Source organism: Equus asinus, chromosome 18 (genome assembly GCF_041296235.1).
Source record: "Equus asinus isolate D_3611 breed Donkey chromosome 18, EquAss-T2T_v2, whole genome shotgun sequence".
Classification (NCBI taxonomy): Eukaryota; Metazoa; Chordata; class Mammalia; order Perissodactyla; family Equidae; genus Equus; species Equus asinus.
Window position 1 is genome coordinate 34,891,597 of NC_091807.1, and position 7,592 is coordinate 34,899,188.

Here is a 7,592-nt window from a genome sequence, read left to right on the forward strand (position 1 = left end):
AGACATCTCCATTCCAAAAGAACCCACTCCGAAAGACCAGACCGCTTCGTGAAATTCACGGGAATGTTATGGAGAGCAAACTCCCAAAGGACAGGCAGGGTTTACAAGCAAGCAGTCCCACTACTTGTAAATCCTGGCCGGGTACGCTTACCAGTCTCCATCACACCACTCTCTTGCTATATATAGCACTGCATCTGATTGCTATCCTGTGCCGCAAGATGCGTGTCTAGTTTTTAAAGTATTCTTAGGCTTGGATCTGTCTTAGCAGGATAGTGATTCATGCTTCTCAAGGTTGAGCTACTATTTGGTGCATGCTGGGAATCTCACACTAACTGATATGTGTATACTCGGTCACCATTTTGCCCAATCACACTATGACCAATCAGCTTGAAATGTGTACTTTCATGTTCTACAAATTCATACCTCTGTTTGTCAAACCGTTTCTTGTTTTCATACGTATCTCCATCGCCTTTCTTTTTTTATATATGGAATCACTCTGTGAAACAATGGGAAATACAATAAAGCAAATTTTTTATTTTTTAGATATTTTTTTATTTTTCCTTTTTCTCCCAAAGCCCCCACCCAGTACATGGTTGTGTATTTTTAGTTGTGGGTCCTTCTGGTTGTGGCATGTGGGATGCTGCCTCAACGTGGCTCAACGAGCAGTGCCATGTCCGCGCCCAGGATTCGAACTAGCAAAACCCCTTGGCCGCGGAAGCGGAGCGAGTGAAATTAACCACTCGGCCACAGGGCCGGCCCCTACAATAAAGAAAATTTTAGAGTCTTGAGTTTCTTATCATTTCTCTGGAATGGTAATGGTGTTGTAGAGGTGTGTGGCTGGAGAGGGAGCTCATATTCCCTTAGAGAGCTCAGAGAGAAACATTTGAAATAGCTGTTTCCAGTGATGGTAACTGCAATAATTTGGGGATGACTAGGTCCTAAAAACTTGTTAAGATGTAGTATTTATCAGTGCCTAAAGAAGTGTGTTTTGCTTCCTTTCTTATCAAAGAAAAGAAGATGAGGGGCCCAGTGGTTAAGATCATATGTTCCACTTCGGCGGCCCAGGGTTTCCCTGGTTCGGATCCTGGGCGCAGACTTGGCACCACCTGTCAGGCCATGCTGAGATGGCATCCCACATGCCACCACAAGAAGGACCCACAACTAAAATACACAACTATGTACCAGGGGGCTTTGGGGAGAAAAAGGAAAAATTAAATCTTTAAAAAAAACAAGAAGAAGATGAAATCCCTGCCTCACCTCTTCCTTTTGCCTTGATGCGCTATTGATCATTTCATTTTAGTCAACGATTAAAGATCAAGTAACTATTTAACAACGTCCTTTCAGCACCTCATTCTTTACCAAAGTCTCTTACATTTCATTGCTCTTTGACTTTGATGAAAGAAAACACGTAATTATATAAGCCTTACAGACATCAGAATGGGTGTGACCACAAAGCAACACAACTACTGAAAATCCACACAGTAGCATACGCACCAAGGGGCAGCTGTTGTCTTTGAAGCATTTCTCTGGTGCTTCCCACACGCACATGCAACAAAGGAGCTGCCACAGCTCCGACCTTCTACAAGTGTCTCTTTTGGAACCTGCTCGTCTGGAATCTTGACTCATTGCTGCAACATTCTAAGTGGTGGCAAGACTCTGTTCTTTGAGTGAGAATGTGACAGCTGGAAATAAAAAAGGCTGTTGCCTATAATAGGAAGTCAGATTTGAGGATACTGTTTGGGCAGAAAAACAAAGCGTTTTCCAGAAAGTGCACATTAATCTGGAACACAGTAATGAGGCTCACCAGTGGGATGTGTTTCATTAATTTTATTTTGCCTGGAATTTCTCAGACACATATTATTTCCTGCTCCATTATCTCAAGCATCTGCTTGCCCTTGTGGGGTGACCTTGGCCAGAGAACTGAGCTATCCATGTCCAAGACATAAGACAGCTCTGCCTTCAGCACACCATGTCCTCGGGGCAGTGAATGTGGGAGTTGTCACAGTAGCATGGGAAGCTCTGGCTCTGGGCTGAAAACACAGCATCCTGGCAGCCATAACTTTTCTTCTAAGAAATCCTTGATTTTGTTCACCTGCCTTCAAAAGTGTCAGATAAACAAGCTTAATGGTTTAATTTTTCATGCAAAGTCCCTATTCTACCCAGAAACTCTTGTTTTAGGGGTTCCCCCCCAATTTTATATCCCTTTACTTGATCTCCACACTTCCATCATAGTGCTTAGCACGTAGTAATGTGTGTCCCAGATTGTTTTCACCAGTCCCAAGGACTGCTTTCTATATCAATCTTGGTTTGCCTCTGTTGAGTTTGTCAGAAACTCTTGCTCTTGGGGCCAGCCCAGTGGCATAATGGTTAAGTCTGTGTGCTCTGCTTTGGTGGCCCAGGGTTTGTAGGTTTAGATCCCAAGCATGGACCTACACACTGTTCATCAAGCCATGCTGTGGTGGCATCCCACATACAAAATAGAGGAAGATGGGCACAGATATTAGCTCAGGGCCAATCTTCCTCACCAAAAAAAAAGAAAGAAAGAAACTCTTGCTCTTGACAGTACACTTCCCTGTAAGCTCTGTTTCCATGTGATTCTAAGATCTGCCTTAAGTCTGCTGTAAACAACAGACTCAAAGTTTGACATCAACACTGAACAATGTGTGCTTTTCCTTACCCTGCCCCCAACAATGTATCTGGCTGACTGACCTGCTATACGTGAAGCATGTTATAGCATCTCCTCTTGCCAGCATGACTCTTCTGCTCATACAAGCCACACACACACATCTCGACTTCTGGTCACACCTTGGAGTTTCAGAGAGCAAACTTACAGAGTTCTGAATGCTCCAAACATTTAATCGTCCGCTTTATACCCAATGCAGGAGGTAGGACACATCTGACTACTTATGGAAGACCCTACATTTCACCCGGGTTCAATGCCTCACCCAGTGTGACCCAGTGAGCCAATGCAGCCATCTAGGTCTTTCCCTTCTGGTCTAGAGTTCTGTCCCCTAAATCTACAACATGGGAATCTCACCGTGGAGCCCATTCCTGTGTGAGATGGGTCAAGATCAGGGCTAAGGTGATGGCAGACTGGGTCACCCAGGGAGAGCATGAGGCTGGGAGGCTGTATGAGCTCCTTGAAGGCCTGGCATGCTGCAAGGGGTCTGTGATTCACAGGCTGAGTGTGTGGGATAAGCATCCAGAAGGTAGAAATGATATAAACAGTCGGCCCAGAAGGAAAGGGTAGAGGAGTAAGAATTCCACTCACCAGGACTGAAACAGAATCCACAACACAGCTGATCATCTAAGTAGGGACAGTTGGCCAAAGAAGAGACATGAGGGTGACCAGGATCAAGAAATCCCAGATGAAGGTCACAGTGACCAAGCATATTCACCTAGTTTGGTTCAAAGTTTCTTACTTTTGTTATGATTGCATCCTAACTCCTTAAAACTGTATGCTTAGGCTCTCCATTTTACAGATGATGAAACTGAGGTTCAGAGATGTTAAGTAACCTCTCTTAAGTTACACAGCTAGTAAGAGCCAGGAGAAACCCAGGGCTGACCAAAGGGAAAGCTGATCTTCCTTCCTGAGCTCTCTCCTGCCTCCTGGATGAGCAGTTACAGGGTGCGAGCAAAGGAGCCTAGAAGATTTGGTGGCTGATGATCTTGGAAGAGAGAAGCATTCGCTTGGCCTGCAAGTGTTTTTATCAAGTGAAAACAAAACCATGGTTGAGCTGCTGTGTCACTGCAGATCTGACCCATGGGTGCTGAATTAATGCTGAAAAGCAGCAATGCAAATAATAAGGGTTTTGCTGGAGTGCTACCAACTGTGGACAGAGCAAGAAGCTTCCAGCTCATTGTTTTACCGGACCCTGAAAACTTGATTTGTAAGGATTTATCCTGAGCTCTTCAGAGAAACTCCAAGATAGGTAATCTTTTGAAAGTCCTGGCTGATTGAGCTGAGAGACAAAGAGAGCCTTGTAGAGATAAGCGAACGCTACAGAATCAGCAGAGCTCGTTGGAGCGTATGGGGCTAAGAGCGGCCAGTGAGTGACCCCAGCACACGCAGTCATGGCTGTAATAAGGACTGGGGCTGGAGCAGGAATGATCAGGACCCAGACACCAAGAAAAGCTAGAGATGCAGGGCAGGGCATGAAGGAGTCCTTGCAGCTGACTGCAGAGGGAGGTTCTGATGGATGGGTCCTGACACCAGACAGGTTTGCAAATCTCTCCACTTCGTGGGCAGATAGATAACAGGAAGGGCAAATGGGAGGGATGTGTGGCATGAATCCACATAAAGATGAGATCAAGGGAGTGAAGCTTCAGGAGCAGGGACCCAGTCCCAGCATCTCCAAATCGGGAGCAAAACCCTATTCCTAGTAGGAGTCAGTGAAGAAGGGAAGCCAGGCAAAACCTTATTTCTGGGGCAAAAACTAAGGCTGGAACTCAAGCACAAAGAGGCTGGCCAAGACAGAAATGGAAGTGGGTAAAATATTGGAGTTTCCTCACTGGAAAGAAGGAACAGAGGAGAGCAGGACCTGGGGCAAGGTAGACCTGGAGAGGCACCAATGGCCCATAGCATCTTCATTTCCCCTTGGTGGGAATCAGAGCTGGAAACCACAGCACATGTGTCAGTGCTCCCCAAGATGAGGGTTGGAAGCCAGGAGGCAAGCCCATCCTTACAGCCATGGGTATGTAATTCGTTGTCAGATGAAGCGGTTCGTTTAATATTTACCCAGCCAAACTAGACACTTTAACAATCGCTTGATTGTTAAGGTCCTTAGAGACTGTGGTCTTCACATTAATATTGATTTGGCAATATGCATTGTACTAAGGAGATAAAAGCAGATTCCTGAAAGAATCATGCTATTTGTATTCTTTTCCCAGGGCTGCGGTACAAGTTTCCACAAGCTGGATGGTTTAGAACAACAGAAATTTATTGCCTCACGGTTCTGGAGACGAGAAGTCTGAAATCAGCTGTCAGCGGGGCCGTGCTCCCTCCAAAACCTGTAGGGGGGACCCTCCCTGGCATCTTCCAGCTTCCAGCAGCCCCAGACATTCCTTGGCTCATGGGAGCATCATTCTAATCCCTGCCTCCATCTTCACATGGGCTCTCCCTTTCTCTCCACATCGTCTTCCCTCTATGTGTGTCTGTCTCTGTGTCTCAATTTCTTCCCTGTAAGGACACAAGTTATTTTGCATTAGGGACCACTTAATAAGCTCTGTTTAATTTCATTACCGTCGTAAAGACTTTATTTCCAAATAAGGTCACATTCTGAGGTGCTGGGAGTTAGGACTTCCATGTCTCTTTTTGAGGGGACACCATGTAACCCATGGTACTGTTCTTCCCTACCCACGCCATCACAGCTTGTCTACACTCAACCCTCCTCCTATTCTCCTTGGGAGAGATAAAGGCTTCCCTCAGTTTGGGTAACTGTCCTGGATTTCCCAGTCCTGCCACACGGACAGACAAAGTAGAGCTCTAGCAGACGTTCCATCGTGGTTTGATCATGGCGGCACGGAAGCCGTGCCAGACGTTCCTTCCTTCTGGTGCTCAGTGTAGAGAACAAAGAGCTTTCTTCCTTGGAAATTGTCTGCACTGTTTTGTACACAGGAAGACTTTTTAACCCCGGTTTTCAAATAGTCAGAGACTGGTTGTACCTTCTACGACTTAGTCATATACTGGATTTCCCCTCCCAGCTGCTACCCAAAAGAGTCCGCTGATTTCCCAATATCATCGAGAGAATTGGAACTACTTGACTTCTAGGTGTATTTCGTAATTCTGTATCTGTCATTTTTTGGCATTCTGTGTCTCCTCCTATAAAAGTTAGGAAAAACTCTTTCTTGGCAAGCCAGAAACTCAGGCTTGCTTCCCCAAGGTGATTCTGCAGCCATCCCAGTTCACAAGCTGAGGTATGCCTGGGGGGTCCTTGTACCATTTTGCAGAATCAGATAGCATCACGTTTTGCTGAGAACTGCGCGCCTACGCATTGTGTTCTTCGTGGAGCCATCTCCTCCCCCAGCGCTGGAAACCTGAGACCCAGCCTTGTCTTCTTCACTCCCTTGCCACCGGTATCTAATCCATGACCAATTCCGGTCCATACCACCCCTGAAATGGCTCTAAAGTCAGTTTCTTCTCTTCCATTCTAATGGCTCCTCCCTTAGCTCAGGCTACCATCATCTTTCATCTAGTTTTTAAAAATTTTTAAGCCGGTACCTTTTATACTGGCTTTATAGCCTCTAGTCTTTCTCACTTCCAACCCATCCTCCACTCTGTACCCAGAGTGGTCATTCTAAAACGGAAATCTGACCATATTACTCCTTCACTAAAACCTGATCCTTCCGAACAAAGGCCAAGTGTCCTAACATGGGATTAATGGCTCTCCTTGATCTGGCTCCTGATAACCTCCTCCCTTGGCATCCCTTTCCTTTGCGCTCTATCTTCAAACATCCTGAAGTATTAGCAATTTCCTGAGTGCTTCCTCCTCTTTCCAGCCTCGAGCCTTTTGTTATGCTTCTCTGTCTGTCTGGGATATCCCTGGTGAATTCCTGCTGCGTCTGCTGGTTGCCTTGTATGAATGGCTTTCTTGACAATGCCTATGATCTCCCTGAAAATGGGATCCTGACCACTCTGTTGACTCCTCATGATGCACAGCACCCACCTCTCAGAAGGCTGCCCCGACACTGAGCTGAGCAAGCCTCTGAATAACATTCCACAACTGCCCAGCTGCATCTCCAGAGCCAGGCCCTACAACTGACTGTTCCCAGGCCCATGTACCTGGCTCGCTCAGGTAATTGGCTTCACACTGGTCCTTCTGATAAGACTGGGGGGGGGAGGGGTGGTGAGTGACAGTGAGACATTCATCTTGGGTGCAAAAATTAAGGGGTGCTCAAAAATTCGGTAGTCAAAGCACGATTTTGAGTCAATATTTTTAAAATCAAAATGAATGCAAAAAAAAAAATCCACAATGGACAAACTATCAAAATTTTAAATAAAGACAGAATCTGTAAGAGTGCACAAGGGAAAATTCAGAGATTCAGATGTTTATTTTAGAGAAGAAGAAAGGCCTAAATCAATGATTTAAGCTCCAGCCTTAAGAAGTTAGAAAAAGAGGAGAAAATTCAACTCAAAATAAAAAGAAAGAAGGAACTATTAGAAATAAGACAGAAATCAATGAGGTAGAAAATACACTAACAATAGTTTGGTCTCTGGTAACAAACTTACCCTCCCACAGATGACAACTATATGTGCTGGAAAAAAAATACAGGAAAGCAATTACTCAAAAATTTTATAGAGTGAACAGGAGCAAGTAAACTGTTGAGGAGATTCGAAACTCATGGGAGCAACAGCAGAGGGTAAGTTTCCGTTGCCCCGAGGACAACTGCACTGTGGTGTATCATAGGTCAACCAAAACCCCACTGAAAGGTTCACCACTTTTCCGGCTCAGGAAAAAAGGAAAGGTGCCTGGGGCAGCTAGGACTACTGGAGGATGGGGGAAATTCAAGAAAGGAGAGGGCGTGGAATGGAAATCCCTAATTCTGTGAATAAACTCTGGAAAAGTCTGTGAGTGACCACTGAACCACATACA